The sequence below is a fragment of the Sus scrofa genome, chromosome 5 (assembly GCF_054392235.1).
Source record: "Sus scrofa isolate SSC_HxYL_T2T_F1_AM1 chromosome 5, Sscrofa_HxYL_maternal_Yorkshire_Landrace_v2.0, whole genome shotgun sequence".
In the NCBI taxonomy this organism is placed as follows: domain Eukaryota; kingdom Metazoa; phylum Chordata; class Mammalia; order Artiodactyla; family Suidae; genus Sus; species Sus scrofa.
The window spans coordinates 30,842,665-30,859,309 of NC_139387.1; the positions used below are offsets into that span (position 1 = coordinate 30,842,665).

Here is a 16,645-nt window from a genome sequence, read left to right on the forward strand (position 1 = left end):
AGAATAACATGATCCCCTTGCTGTACAGTGGGAAAAAAAAATTTTTTAAATACATATATATATATAATGAACTCAAAAAAAAAAAAATCTGCACATCTAAGTTCTCTTCTACAAATCAGAAAATCTGGCAACACCAAGCCCACGTTCCAGCACGGCAAGAAGTAGAGCCAAGGCTCAGCTCTCCTATTGGCCAGAATCTCCACCCTTCCCTACAGTCTCCCCAGTGCTGTAGCTGAGGCTGAGTGCCAGTTGCCATTTGTCATCTTCCATTTGGTCTGCTTCATCATTTACATTCCCAGCCTGACTCCTGTAGCCATTTAAATTTGCAACCCCTTTAAGAGGCTCTAGGAAGCATCATGCCCCTGATCTCAAAGCATTCAGCCTATCTGAATTTATTCTTTCATGTATGTAACTGAGGAAAAGGAGCTACTGTTTGTGTCACCGTTAGTTTGATCATTCACCTTATGAACCGAATCAGTCCATTAAACTACGTACTACTTCACCTCAAATATACACTGTGATATTCTTCTTCACAACTCATTCCAACGCAGACATTTTAACCATTTCTTTCCATAACTGTACTTCACAATTATAAACAAGAATAGGAGTTCCTGTCGTGGTGCAGCAGAAATGAATGCGACTATGAACCATGAGGTTGTGCAGGTTTGATCCCTGGTCTCGCTCAGTGGGTTAAGGATCTGGCGTTGCCATGAGCTGTGGTGTAGACCAGTGGCTACAGCTCTGATTCGACCCCTAGCCTGGGAACCTCCATATGCTACAGGTGTGGCCCTGAAAAGACAAAAAAAAAAAAAAAAAGAATAGTAAGAGCAGGTATAGCACAAATACATTGTCGAAACTCCTCCAGAATTCATTTCTAAATTTAAAGCATTATACTAAAATGGTAAGTTGTGTATCTGTCTTTTTTGTTTACTAAAATACCCCAAGCACCTAGAGAGTGCTCAATAGTTATTGAATAAATAAGTGAATTTTCCCAAGGAATATAAATTCTTTAAAGTTCATATACAGATCTTGAATGAATGTGTTTAATTATCAACAGGTAGATGAAGATTATTCATTTGCTAACCTAGTTCTCTTTGAGTTAATCGATCAAACCATTTTTATCTCAGTAACTAGGAAAACCAGCTGTAGAGAAATGTAACACCAATGAGCCTAAGATTCATGGCCTATCACAACTCGTTTTGCAGCAAAACAGCATCATGCAAACTAGGCAAAATGGCTACGTTGAATTATAAGATTTAGTCTGATTCAATTTTATGTCCCCACATCTCTAGTCTTTAGCCATCAGCATAATCATCATCCACATCATCATCATCCCCAATATATAAAGCTGAACAACTATGACAAATCGCTTACAGAAAAGCATTTATAGAATATTTACTCGCATGCCAGCAACTTTTTGAGCTAGATGCCCCTAACTGTCTAAATAAAGGTATGTTCTGCAATACCATTATACTTTCTGGGGCATGATGCTTACTAGGTCTGGACATGGGAAAAAAATTACATTCTTAATTGTCTTGAAAACTTGACTGAAGGAAATATATTGCTGAGAAACTGAGGCACAGAGAAATCAAGTGATTTTTCTTGTGGTTACATGGTTATTTATTGATAGAACTACAAAAGCATCTCCAGAGCTCTCACCACTACAACACGTTGGTTTTATAATAGACCTTTTCAAAATTTATCGGCTAACCAAATGCAAGCCAATGAACTTTAACCACTCAACAAATGATGTGATGAGCAAATATATCCTCAAATAGCAAAGTCTCAATTTTGACCCAATTCTGGTGTATTTATAAACACACCAACAATCAATCTAAAAGGAGTTTGCAATACTGCTAAATGCGTATCTTCGCAGGCAACTACTGTGATATAACATTTCAAGAACTGAAGCTGGAAAAAAAAAAATAGGTTAGAATTTTCCTTGAACTTAAAGCTGCCCAAAATGGGGCCTCTGTTTTCTGGAGTATAAGATTTCAATGCCCTCTCACTTGGCCTTTGGATTGCCTGATTGAAAGGCATCCTCCTTCCTCCTTAGATACCATAAAAGAGAACTCAAGTTAGAGCTGTTTCACTCAATTCAACTCAACTTTTCTGAAGACAATACAAACAAAAGCAGGACCAGGTCACTGCTACTGATATGCCTCATGGCCATTCTAAGGAAGAATTTGCTGAACTCGTCAGCACCGACAAATGTGAGTATGCCATGGATTGCACACCTATAACAAGGTAAAACTAAACGAAGAAAGAAATGACAACGATAACCAGACAATTCCACCTTAAATGAATTTGGAGCTGTCACTAACTAATGTAAGTTGAAAATATAAAAGAGTATGTTCTTTTCATCAAATGATGTGAATTGGCCATTTCTGAATTTTTGACTGATCTGAGCAGTCACAAATTGGCTGCAGCTGTACATGAAGCTCTACTGTGTGAGTAAACCCAAGCTGCAGGGCTGTAGAAAGCCTGTTCTCTTGAAAAGCATATCCTAACAAAGTCTCAGTGTTCTATTACTAGGCTGAAGTTTTGTTATTAAGATCCTATGACTACATAACCCTTTCTGTAGTTGCCTGCCCTTGCTTACTCCAATCCATAAAGATAAAAAAATTTAAGCCAGGAAAATGCAGACTAGGACAAAGATGTGTGATTACACGTCTTACTTTTCTCATATGGATGGTCTTTTTCATAATACAGCAAGAGAGAGCAAGCATATTTACTTCCACTAATATTTAAGTACAATTGGAATCTCCAAGCAGGATGTTAAAAAAGATGGAAAAACTCAGCCAGAATCAAATAAAAGTATGGCACAGTTTTTACATATAGATAATAATTTTCTTTTTTTTTTTTTTTGTCTTTTTGCCATTTCTTGGGCCGCTCCCGCGGCATGTGGAGGTTCCCAGGCTAGGGGTCGAATCGGAGCTGTAGCCACCGGCCTACGCCAGAGCCACAGCAACGCAGGATCCGAGCCGCGTCTGCAACCTACACCACAGCTCACGGCAACGCCGGATCGTTAACCCACTGAGCAAGGGCAGGGACCGAACCCGCAACCTCATGGTTCCTAGTCGGATTCGTTAACCACTGCGCCACGATGGGAACTCCAAGATAATAATTTTCAATGATCAGGCTTTTGCACCAGAAACAATCTCTCTCCTCATAGCCCAGGCCATTCTGCTTAATTCCAAAACACAAATACACTTCTCCAAAAATCTTCTATCATAGTCCCTACTATGGATACCTTTAAGAATTTGCTTATAAAGAGCTGCATAATCTGCCAGCTCCATAATCTGTTCTGTATTATTAAACTCAACAGAAAGCTCCATATGCAGCAACAGGAGGTCATAGGCAATTAACACTGCAAATTGTAAGGTTTAGAATCTTTGCATGACCTTTAAAGGTCAACACAGTTGCCCATTCACATGCATGCAATTATACAGTGACTAGTTCATAGCAGGAAAAAAAACCATAAAAATATTGAGTAAAACAAACCTTGTATTCATCAAGAGCTACTTTGCACTCTCCAGGCTTTATGTGAAGAGTTAGCGTTATGTAGCCCAAGGAGCTAAAAGAGCAAAGGAGACTTGTTTAGCTGATTGTCCCCATTTTGTCAAGTACTAAATCCAGCCTACCACCATAATTGCTAAGAAGACAACATTGTCACATTATCCAATCTCTCTGTAAAGAGTTTCCAAAATCTACTGTGCAAAAGGAGCATTATAAATATAAACATAATTGAATAAATATGTTTGTGCTATTGCTAGGGGAAAGGGAGATGTACCTTCGCTAACTGGCCATTCAGGGAAAATCATAAAATAATTAAATGTACCATGGAGTCATTTAGGAGACTGAAGGAAGTGATTAAAAATACTTTTTTTTTTTTTTTGTCTTTTTGTCTGTTGTTGTTGTTGTTGCTATTTCTTGGGCCACTCCCGCGGCATATGGAGGTTCCCAGGCTAGGGGTCGAATCGGAGCTGTAGCCACCGGCCTACGCCAGAGCCACAGCAACGCGGGATCCGAGCCGCGTCTGCGACCTACACCACAGCTCACGGCAACGCCGGATCTTTAACCCACTGAGCAAGGGCAGGGACCGAACCCGCGACCTCATGGTTCCTAGTCGGATTCGTTAACCACTGCGCCACGACGGGAACTCCAAAAAGACTTTAATATATGCATATAAGCTCTGGTTCCTTAGTTATATCTTATACCCCATATAGATAATTGTGAACAAACTGGAATACTCTCCTTAGAGCTTAGATACTCACATCTCATCTGAATCCCAAGTAACATGAAAAGTCTTATCTTTTTCAGTGGTAGTAATAATCAATTGTCTAACTAGGCTAGATTTTCACTAATTCCAATGACTAGCTGGTCTATAGTTACAGCACAGGATAAAATCCAACATATACATGTGGTGTACACATTGGAAGTGGGTGGGTTTAGGAAATTTAATCAATCTGTAGTATAATATCAATATGTTTCTGAAAATTTTGAAGATCCCATTTGAAACCAGAATAGTATGCACTAATATAACACTCGGCTTGTGTTTTGACTGTGGAGGCGCATATTTAATAAAGACAGCATACAGATATATTCACTGTTTAAAATGTGTTGAAATTCCCAGTCATAGTGTCAATAGACACATCCCAAAGCTCCCCTGCATAGAGGACAAAATTGATTTTTTTTCCTTGCATTTGTAGCCTAATGAATAAAAATATCTCCAAAATAACAACTGAAGAGAAAAAAAAAAAAAATACTGCCTGTGACAGTGGCTCAAAGAGTAAAACTCAATTATAAATGACCTTGTTAAACCATGGATACAGTTGCATTATAGGTCAAACCATGCAGAAATAGTGAAAAACTAGGTACCTAAAAATGTACACGTTTTTAAAAGTCCTTCTCTCCCTCTTTAACACAAACCAGTATTTTACATGGGTCCCCATAAAAACATATGTACATATGTATGCATGTATGTGCACATATATGTATAGATATAGAGAACAGATCTATACTGCAGAGAAATGTATGTATATTTCTTCACATTCCAATGAAGTCTAACCATTGCTCTTAAAATCTCTTTTAAGAATAAGCAAAACACAAGAATTGTTAGCTATATTTCATTGACAAGGGCACTGAATCACCATGCCAAATGAACAGAATCAGGCTTTCTAAAAATTACCCAATAAATCAGTGGTCAATGACAACCACAAACCAAAACCAACTTCTAGGTCTCTGTTTGCTAGGCCCACCTTTCCATCTTCCCTGTTTCAGGCTGCACTCCAGACCTAAAGTAAAACTGTTCTCTAGAAAGACTTATGGTACCCACTGTGGGATTACTCATCCTCTTCCAGTGGTACAATTCCTTGGGCTCCAAGTAGTTTAAAATAAACCAAAGAATTTTCCAACAAAATGGCAAATTCACCATATTACACAGCGCTTAAAAAAAAAATCAATGGTTCATAAGCAAGATATATCATGTGCCAATAATGTGCAGGTATATGGATCATATATGAGGTTGATACAGCTGGTTTGGCCTTCATATCTAGCAGAGGCTGTTTTCAATGCAGTTCTTCTCTTTGTTTTGATGGAACCCTACTAATAACAGGTTGATGAATTACATTTGTAAGTGTCAGGTAAAGACCAAAGGGGACTGTGTTAAATGCTTATTTTACTTCAACTTGAGGGTTTTTCACCTAGAAAACAAAATGCATTGCACAGGAAAGTTCCTTATTTTTACTTGAATCTTTGACGAGCAAAACAGCTGCAGAATAATGTGACTTAATGAGGCATCCCTAATAAAATACTGGAGAAGTAAAATCAGGGGCACTGAACTGTCTGCACTCTGGTTGTTTCAGCTTCTCAAATATATTAGAAACAACTGATGACACTTTGGAGCATTCTTAGTTTGGGACATGCATTAAAGAGGCAAATGCCCATCAGTTTGCAGCCCCAGCTGAACCTAGGCAGAATCTGACAGTACCTTTGATTAGGGCCCATGATTAGAAAATGCCTGGAAAGTGCTGGAGAGGCACATCTTACCCCACCTGTTTAGGGTGATCTATAACCTGCAATTAGTGATAAATCAACCCTAAAATGCACTTTCAACATATCAATATTCCAAAACACACTGTAAAAGGATCATCACTCAAATACTATATTGAAGATACAGAATCCAGGGCCACTAAAATTTTCTGATAACATAATTCTATAAAATCTTCTATCACCCCCTGAGTTTCATCACTTGATAAATTTTTAAAAAGGAAGAGTGGCCATGTCTAAAAACAGATCTTTTTGCAGCTGTGTCATCACATTTTATAACTTTGTGGTTAGTAAATACTATAATGCAGTCTCCAAGCAATATGTACCTCTTTTTGACAGAGATCCATGGGATCTCAATGAATCTTCACTCTCCAATTTGTCACTGCTAAAATAGCTAATACTTTTCAGATACAAAATCACACATATTTAGAAACCTCGGGTTTCTTTTGAGCAAAACTTGTAGCTTTGTAGGTGTTTGCTTTCATGTCAAGGTTTTTTGGTTCTTCTTTAAGGAACATATATCATAGCAATACATATAAATATGCAAATTCAAGCATCCTAACTACAAAGACTTCAGTCTCAAAAAATGCCTAATTTCAATAAAGCAACACAATGATACTGTGTTCTTCCTCGTAAAAGTCACTGTGCCTAAACATTCAGTTGGCAGTGACACTGCTCTCATAGTATTATACCTATAAATAATTCAACCTAATTTTTTTCATTGCAAATTAAGAAAATGAAAATAAAATAAGCCCCAATGTGGTTACTAATGGCCTTTCAATGGCTACTGATGGCTTAAAAAGTAAGGACTCTAAAAATGTCAAAATGCAAACTGACCCAGGATGAGATCCAGAACAAAGTAGGAAAAGAGAAGATTAAATGCATCTAATCATTTTTAGGGTCTTAGGTGCCAAATTTGAATTTGTAAAGGATTCGCCAGCCTGAGAGGACATGTGCAAACACGGGAAGACTGAAATAAATACAAATAATCTTAATACTCTGGTTTTTAAACGATTTAGAAGGGGTTTCAGTCTCCTTTGCTACTTACTGCCATTCGGCACCTTACACAGAAATCTTAATCATTTGTCTTACATTTCCTAACAGAGCAGTTTTAAAGTGTTCATTGATAACAGTCTGAATGTTGATGTCTCAAACAATCTAGCTGGGGAAGACGGGAACCAGATAATTATCATGCAGTCAATAGCCGTTGAAATTCACCCTGTCAGGAGTCAAAGACCCTTATACACTGACTGCTTTGGGGGTACTTTTCAAAGCAAAGGTTGCATATAGGTTTGTTTTTGTTTTTGTTTTCCAAGAACGATGTTTCCATAATTCAAGAGGGGATTTAATACTCACAAAAAGAAGATGTTTTCTTTTTTATCCTATTGCCACAAGCCAAACTCACCCAGCACAAGGTGAAGAGAGGCAAGCTAGCCACTGTAGTGACTACACATGTGATGCCACATGCTTCAGGCAATTGTTCAACACTCCATCAGGAAGTGGAATACTGACGAGGAAAGCCTCACGCCTTCCCCGGGGCTCTGCAAGCACCTACAGTTCGTCCTTTTCAAGTGGAACTAGATAGCTGAGCCCGCAGTTCTAGAAGAAATAGGGCGATGGATCTCAAACTTTGCTTTGCAAAGGCAGTTTCTGGAAATAACACGCTCCCCACTGACAAGTGCAGATCAGTAGCCTAAAGAAAACACCTCTTGGTGGAACCTGGCCTTTTGGAATAGAAGGGGGAAGGGACAGGAAACAGTAGGGCAGAAAAACTGTGTATTATTGGCAAGATTCAGAGGCATCTATTTGGAAAGAAATGAAAAACCATGAGTTTCCCGAAGCTGTTCTTTTTCTCAACTCTTTCCAAAATGATCTTTTTTCTAAAGCGCTCCTGTATCATCCTTTACTAAAGCTTTATTTCATTCAGTAGTAGAACGTCTGGTAACAAATCTAAATAAACCTTTAACATAGATGAGGCTCCGGAACTTTGATCAAAGTGATTCTTTATGAGAAACAGTTCGAAGTAGAGATATCAATAGCCTCAGTGAAACCCCACCCTCTGCAGACAGGCCTGAGAATTAACTAATCAGAAGTGGACAAAAGTGGGCATTTCATAAAGGCGACCTGACATATCCCATTGATCCACCCTGGAACCTCCAACTTCTTATTAGGAGTCGAAAATGGTTGCCGACAGAGACTGGTTTGGTTTGGGGATCGAATTAAAACCCACTGCAATACTCGGCCGGGTCGCTCTCTGCGTTAAGAGAAATGGGGCAGAGAAGAAAGAGAGGGCACGATTCTCGGAACCTCCTTCGCTTGCTCTGAGCCCCTCTCGGCGTCTCTCTACCCCCCACCCCTACCCTAGCCGCCTAACCAGCATCTGCTATCACCTCTCGCCTTCCGCGGGCGAGCCCCGTACAGCCCCGGACCCCCGGGGAGGGGAGGGCTTCCGGGCCCCGAGTCCTTCGGCTGCTGCCCGAGTTCCCAGCGCCGGCAAGCGGCGGGAGGCGCGGCTGGCACCTACCTGCAGCCCGGCTTCCTGGTGGCGGCAACACCTAGCGATGCTCCTGCAGCTTCCGCGGGCCCGCGCCAGCCTTATCGCTCTTGCATCGCTTCCAAGAGGCCAATCCGCCGTCACCGTTCTGGGGCATAGGGAACCGAAGTCTGGTGGTGCGTGCTCGTGGAGGGCGTGTGAGTGTAGCCCTGAGCGTGCGTGTGAGCGCGCGCGTGTGTTTCCTCCTCCGATGGCAAAAAGGGTCCAGCAATCTCTTGACAATCCAAACTGGAATCCCCTTAAAGTGGGTGGAAGGTGACGTGCGGGAGCCTCGACTCTTTTCTCCCCTCGTTTTTTCACACGCCCAAGTAATCGAAATACTTGTTTACTGAGGAAAAGCCAAAGTCTCGCAGCCCTAGCCTGCGTTCGCGGTCGCCCGCTGTCCTCGCTGGATGCGCGCGGTGCGCTCAGCTCCCCCGACTGCGAGAATCAAAGCGATCTTGCAGCAATTACCACTCTTGTTCCATCTCTGATTCGTTTGCTTTTAAGGCCGAATAAAGACTTTTCCTCTCCCTACACGTCGTCTCTGTCTCTCACACATACACACACTCACACATCTTCCGTTCCCTCTCTCCCGCCCTCCCTTCTGCTCTCTGGGGAAAGGCAATTGGACAGAACAGTTCACCTTCAGGAAAGCAGCCTTTGCCACGTACTTCTCTAGTTCCCAGGGTCTTGCAGGTCCCGCGTCTCCGATGTACGAGAGTCCTGGGGAGGTTCGGGGTAGCAAGAAGCGACTCTGAGCCTGGCAGTCCTCCGCCTGCCAAAACGCTTAAGTTCCTCGGTTCAGGTGCTCCTGTTCCGGCTTTTAACAGATAGGTCCCAGCTGATGCCCTCTCGGAGACTTTGCGCCAAGTCCACTTAGCAGCAACTCCCGGCCAGCTGCCTCCGCTCAATCCCGCTTCGAAGTGCTGCGGCCAGATCCCCACGCAGCTCAATCGCTGCCCCTGCAGGCATCATGGGCTAGGAGGAAAGGAAATCACCCCCTAGTCCCCAGTATGCTGGCACTGTTATCACCGAGGAGGTGTGAGTTCCAATACTGAACACAGCGAGCAGGTGCTGCCGGTGTCAATTCGCTGAAGGAGGGAAAGGAAAGAGAAGGGGCGGGGGAGGAGGCTGAGGGAAAAAATCCAGATCACCAGAGGAAAAAGTAAGCAGTTTAGTAACCGAAGCCTCCTTTCGGCCTTTTACCCTAGGCGCTGCACTGTCAAAAGACACTAGTGCTTCCTTCTAGAAAGTCATCGTAGAGGGCAGACACCCCTGTTCCACCCAGACCTCTTATTTCAACCCAGACTGGGCATTCCGGAAGTCCGGAATGACTGCCTTCCCTGGCAGTGTACTGCAAGGAGAACGCAGGGAGAAAACAGGTGCCAACACTCCAGGGCGAGTTAAGCAGGAAAATGCTAGGGCAGGACCAGGCGGCGTTGCCTCCCTCGGCCTCTCTCCCAACAGCCACTTCTGTTAGCAGCCGCAGCTGCTTCTGAGAGCAAACTGCGGTCTTGCAGAAAGAGAAAGAGGCAGTAAAAGATGAGGGCGGCAATCGGTATAAAAGCTGGACTATGTCTCCCTCTAGAGGGAAGTCGAGGTTAGACAGCTTTACTGACTGACTAGGCTGCCAATTTCTCCACAAAGAAAAAGGAAACAGTATCTGGTTTCAAAGGATCTTGTAGTTTTAGAAATTCCAACCTCTAGTGGATTTAGAGAATGGATTTTCACTGCAGCGCTATGTAACCAGAGTCCTTGCTAAAGGAACCTCGTGATATTTACAGAAATTTATTAGCAACACCCTGGAAGGTTGTCCTCACAGATTTGGTCAAATTGGGTGCTGGTTTAGGCATAATGCATAGAAGTTCAAATAAAGGGTATTCTTAGGCTCACTTTGAATAAATTTGGTGATGAGCAAAATTTTAACTCAGTGATTAGAGGGTTATGCAAAAATGGTAAGGAGTAATAATGAATTTAGAAAAAGAAAAGGAAATTTAAAGCAAAGAAGTAGAAGGCTGATCCAGGAAATCTTACAAGTTCCTTACATCTAGGGACAGCTCAAAGATCTTACTTTGGGGCCAATATTCATGCCTTGCCTGTAACAAAATTAATTGTCAAGGTAACTAAATTCCTTCCGGCTCTGAAGTTTTGTGCTTTTATGGCTCTAATTCACTGAAACCATTGACAGCTAAGTATCATGTGTTCTCTTCATCTGCTATAAAATAAAAGTAACACTAGCCGCCACACTGAGAAAGAAATGTGGTATATGCGCTTCGCTTTTTAGTGATCTTATCTTACTTAACATGATTTGTGATTCAATCGTATTTTGTATCTGAAGAGCATCAAGTAATTTAACTAGGTTGAAGTTGTGGTTTTAATTAAAAGGGTTACAGAACTAACTTGGGTCTACATGTCCTGGTGCAGTAGAGCAAATTTACTAACACCTGGCTGTGGCGAAGAAAGTGCAGCGTTTATTGTCCGTGCCTGTTAAGAAGTTGGGCTTTTTGAGCCTTAGCCATCCATACTCCTTGTCAGGTGCTTACAGTAACACTGCACTTTCATTCATCAACCCGGTGTCAGTAGGTTGGCCTAATTGCACCCAGGCATGTGGACCCAAGTTTGGTTTGGTTAACAGCAGTGTCACAGTTTTATAACGTTTTGTTACTTCAGTCAAGTTCAAGCTATGTACCATCTATAACTTTAATATTTAGATTTTAGGAACTTACTCTTTGAAAGTTTTCACTCAAAATGTTTCTGTATGTTTAAAATTATTTTTAAAATGTATTCAAGTTATGATTAAACATCTTCCCATTCCCATTCATTCTAAATTTTTGGAGTAGCTCCATTTTTACTTGGTAATCTAATTTAGTATAGGCTTAAAGAAAAAAATCTATAAGAAAATCAACTAATTGAAGTCATTTAAGAAAGGATACAAAACTAAATCAGTGTAGGTTTTACTATTTTATTTAATTGCACTATGGTAGATTTTAATCAATCAAGCACATGGCAATCATCTGAGGTCCCCTCAAATGGTCTCTTTCAAAAGGTTCATTTCATAAGATCTTGAAAGATTTTCATTTCATTCCTCTCACCTAGCAACTTATTTCCCCAGGGAGCAAAGTTTACGTTTTAAAACACCTGGCACTGCTTCCTTGCAAATCTTACAGTAATTCTCAGTCTGCTATGTTAAGGAGTAGGAATGACTGGAGATTTGGGCTGGGAGGAATAGCCATTTACAAAATCATTTTAGAACACTGGGCTTCCTTCCTTAGAAGAAATGTAACATACACTTTATAATCCTTCTAGCTTCTACTTCAGTAGCTCTCTGTGATTACAGGAAAATTAATCATCGTATATTGTTGACATTTTATTTTTATTGTTAAAAACATATATTTTCATCCTTATTTTCCTAATTAAATCCATTATGTTTTGGCAAAAATATGAAAGTAAAGAGAACAGATGTATAAGTTAATTATAAAATATAATTGAGGAGTTCCTGTCGTGGCGCAGAGGAAACGAATCCGACTGGGAACTCTGGGGTTTCGGGTTCGATCCCTGGCCTTGCTCAGTGGGTTAAGGAGCTGGTGTTGCCTTGAGCTGTGGTGTGGGTCGCAGACACGGCTCAGATCCTGCGTCGCTGTGGCTGTGGTATAGGCTGGCGGCTGTAGCTCCAATTGGACCCCTAGCCTCATATGCTGCAGGTGAGGCCCTAAAAAGCAAAATAAGTAAATAAATAAAATAAAATAAAATTGAATTTCTTACCAGAAGTCACAGGATACTGAAATTCTGTAATAACCTTTGTACTCTTTGTAAATATCTAGATAATCTCTAATGATTTTTAGGTCAAGGCCTCCCTATTTCCAGCACCTCCTAGGTTTTGAAATCAAATATTTTGTTTTCCCTCCAAAACAAAATGGCAAATACCTCCCTAGTTTAATAGAAATCTTCAGATGCTACTTCTTATCATCTGTTTATTTAAACTGCCTGCCTGCACCCATGTAAGCAGTAAAAAATAATTACTTGGAATGCAGAAATTCACTGATAGTAACTCTCTGTTGCTCTCCATGTTCTGAGGGCTAAGAGGTCACTTTGGGGCATTTTAAGCTTCCTGCTAAAGGCTCTCTTATATAATAACCTCAAATTCTTCTCAAGACCTCACAACACCCCATCAAGAACTTATCACCCCATGTTACGTATGAAAAGAGTAAGACAATTTCACCATGACGAAGCGGCAGAGCTGAGAACCAAACCAGATCCATCTATGTGAATCCAAAGCTAGTTTTTTGTCTGATTTGACTTTGATTTTTTTTTTTTCCTACCTTCCCCAGCACCACCACTAAAATATGCTGTCTTCTATATTACAGGGAAATAAAATCATTTGGACCTGGCTGTGGAAAAAACTTAGCCAAAGAACATGGGTCTATTAACGATAATCTTTCTATTGAAAGAAGTTATTTATGGGGAAAAGAAAAATTAACACCAGCCCCCTTCAGCCCTCTGCCACGGTCTAGGGTATTGAAACACATGAACAAAAATCCTGATTCCTAGTGTTTAAATGAAGAGGAGTGCTCCCCATTCCCCCTCGTCTCCTCTTGTTTTGTTTATTTGGTGCTAACCACCTCATCTCTTTTTTTTTTTTTTTTTCCGGTCATGTCTCTCTCCCAGTCACTTTGTTTTCATGTAGTCAGGTAAACAGAAGGAAGCACAGAATCCATTTCCTACAACCTCGGGTGGCCAGGGATCAAACCCACATCCTCAAGGACACTGTCAAGTTCTTAACCTGCTTAGCCACAACGGGAACTCCACACATTCACTTTTTATACAGCTTTAAAATAAGATAAACTTCAAAATACGGGACCTCAAGATAACAAATTTTATCACACCAAATACGGCCAAAGTGCTGATGTGTTCTCATTTATTGATTTTACAATGAGTAAAATGTATGAGTCTTAACGTAGAAAATACTTATTTTTATATGTATTTCACAAATGACATCTTAACCTTAAAAAAAACTATGAAACCACTAACCTAATCAAAACTCTCACTTGATCCCTAACTTTTAGAATCCCCATCACCTAGCAAAATATCTAACATACAATAAACACTTGATGGGTTTTTTTGTTTTGTTTTGTTTTGCTTTTTAGGGCCTCACCTGTGGCATATGGAAGTTTCCAGGCTAGGGGGCTGAACTGGAGCTGTAGCCACCGGCCTATGTTACAGCTGAGCAGCATCTGCGACCTACACCACAGCTCATGGAAATGTTAGGTCCCTAACCCACTGAGTGAGGCCAGGGATCAAACCCACATCCTCATGGATCCTAATCAGGTTCATTATCGCTGAGCCAGAGGGGAACTCCTCAATAAATATTTTATGGTCAGTAATCAAAAAATCAAACTGGTCAAGTGAGCAGACACGACATTGAGATAAACCACAAGAACCACCCCAAAGAGTGGTATGAAAAAGTACTGAGGCAGACTTAAATGGAATAGGGAGGCAATGAAACAAACCACCGCAAAACTTAGTTTCTTAACGAGCAAGCATGTATTCAGTTCACTCTTCTGAGGGATTGGCAATTTTGGTTGAGGCTCAGCTAGGCTGAACAGTTCCTCTGGATTCAGCCGAGCTTACTTTTCTATCTACGGTCAAACAGCAGTATAGCGTCTCACTCAACATCAGACAATCGGCTCACTGTAAGCTGGACTACTGGGGAGTAACTTAGCTTCTTGTCCTTTATCATCTAACAGGGTAGACCGGCTGTTTAACTGGTGGCAATCACAGTCTACCAAGAGTAGCACTAGGGGAAGCCTCAATATCCAAACACTTTCCAAGTCTCTGTTTGCATCATGTTTACTGCAGTCCCTTAGCTAAGTAGTTCAGGGGCCAGCCCAGGTTCAAGGGGTGAAGAAAGACCCCATTTCTTAATGGGTAAAGCTTCAAGAACACATTCAAGAACCTGGTACAGAGGAAAAAATGTATTTGTTTTCATTTATGCAATCTAGTACTATAGCTATCCCAGAAAGCGAGCATCTTACACAGTAGCTTCATCTACCAAGTGTCTCATGGGCTGACTTGTAGACAGCAGAGTATTCCCATTGCAGATTTAAGGACACCTGTCTTTTGGGTAAGAATAAGGTTTATCCAGATTATTGCATTCCTGGACTGTTTCCATCATCAATTTAAAAGATATAATCCATCTAACAGCTTTCACCAATACAGTGAAACCTGTTTCTATAATGCTTTGACTCACCACAAAGCAGAAATTTTCCAAGATTTAATATACTTTCCACATTAGTCACTGAAGTCATCCCATGGCTTTGATTTATAGTTCAGATTCATCAAGAGTATTATAAAATCTGACTTGTTAAGCTAGAAATGACTAGCAGCTTTTACATGACAGTAAATCATCCCATCTTTGGTACGGACCTGACAGCATTTATCCTGGTTCCTCAGAGACTTTATTTGTTCACTCCCTGAATTTTACCATACTCCAAATAGTTGAGTAAAACCTGGCTTTATTGAAGCAAGCTTCCCAAAGGGACTTGATTGAAGCCCTTGGCATCACCAAACCACATCTCTAAAACAATCTCTACCTGGTTAACTCCAACTCACTCACTAAGGCTTAGGACAAGGGTTATCTCCTCTAGGAAATCATCTGTAACTCCCTTAATCCACTGAATTAACTGTTTCTCCTGTGCGCCTTCAGACACCTGATACTTCCCTCTATCTTAACACATCGCATTGTATTGTAACTGAGTCATTTTAAAAGATGATCCCACATTAGGATACATACCTCTTGAAGGTACACAGTTCTGTGAATCTTTGTTTCATCTTGCAAAGCTACAGACATGAATGGGTGAGCAAATAACATATCACTTCATGAGATTGTGGAACATTGTATGGGCACAATTATTACAATATCTAATAATAATGACTTTTTAGGCCTCCATCTTACTGCTCAAAGATTAGATTCATCTAGACAGTAGATTCCCAAGTGGCTATTGGCAATCTAACTGAAGAAAGCTGGCATGATTTATAAAATTATCCTTATTACTGTACCCACACACACACCAGAGACTGGAGCTCAAATGCACTCCTTAAGGTCTCTCTCGTCCTCCTGACCTTCAGAGCCGCACCTGCTTGTTTCTATTTCCTACATTCAGCTGCTTCTATGCACATACTAGCACTAAGCCTCACTTTAGAATAGTAACCGAAGTTCAGTTTGCTGCAACAGCTGAACCACAGTGGTTCCTAGAGTATAGGGAAAAATTCACTTCTTCACAATGTTATACTTAGTCCAAGATCAAAGAATAATAGCCGGACTCTCTAGAAGGCCCATCTCTGGATGATCAACTTGTTTAAGTTACAAGCATATAGACATTCTCTCCAAGATGTGCCCACATTGTCAGAGTTCTTAGACTAGAAAGAGAACTAGTCTCAGCTTCATGTACCCAGCATAAGCCCTTCCCTGCAACAGCTTAGATACTGGTGTTGAGCCCAGGTCTCTAGTGTCTAAACATCCTCATTCCCTGTGAACCAGATGTTGGCCACAGGGAGGGGTGAGATGAAATGGGCTTTTTTTTTTTTTTTTTTTTTTTTGGTCTTTTTGCCATTTTTTGGGCCGCTCCCATGGCATATGGAGGTTCCCAGGCTAGGGGTCTAATTGGAGCTCTAGCCGCCGGCCTACGCCAGAGCCTCAGCAACGCAGGATCTGAGCCTCGTCTGCAAACTACACCACAGCTCACAGCAATGCCAGATCCTCAACCCTCTAAGCAAGGCCAGGGACCGAACCTGCAACCTCATGGTTCCTAGTCGGATTCATTAACCACTGCACCACGATGGGAACTCCGAAATGGGCATTCTTCATCTCACTCTTTGGCTAGATGTTTGCTGAGTTGCAGAGACCAGAGAGGAAAAGAGCCTTTAGAGGAATCTAACATTTTTTTCCCCAGTAGTTCGCAGGACAATGTGAAATTAGAGATAAGGGCATGCTCCTTGTCTGAAAAATTTCAAACATAGGAGACTGGCTGAAGAGACCAAGAACAGCAGTACAAAAAAGAG

The 16,645-nt window shown here is 41.1% G+C and overlaps 1 protein-coding gene across 6 annotated transcripts in view; it reads right to left on the reverse strand.

The window, feature by feature from the left end:
* TAFA2 (TAFA chemokine like family member 2) overlaps positions 1-15,590 on the reverse strand; it is a 506,162-nt gene extending 490,572 nt beyond the window's left edge. For 5 of the 6 annotated variants that reach the window (XM_021091913.2, XM_021091914.2, XM_084956228.1 and 2 more), the window contains exon 1: positions 8,576-10,095. The gene's annotated coding sequence lies outside the window, so the exon portion shown is untranslated. Of the gene's footprint in view, positions 1-8,575; positions 10,096-15,377 lie in introns of those variants that run through there. The other variant, XM_084956231.1, reaches the window with a different exon arrangement.
* Between the last annotated feature and the right edge of the window lie 1,055 nt (positions 15,591-16,645).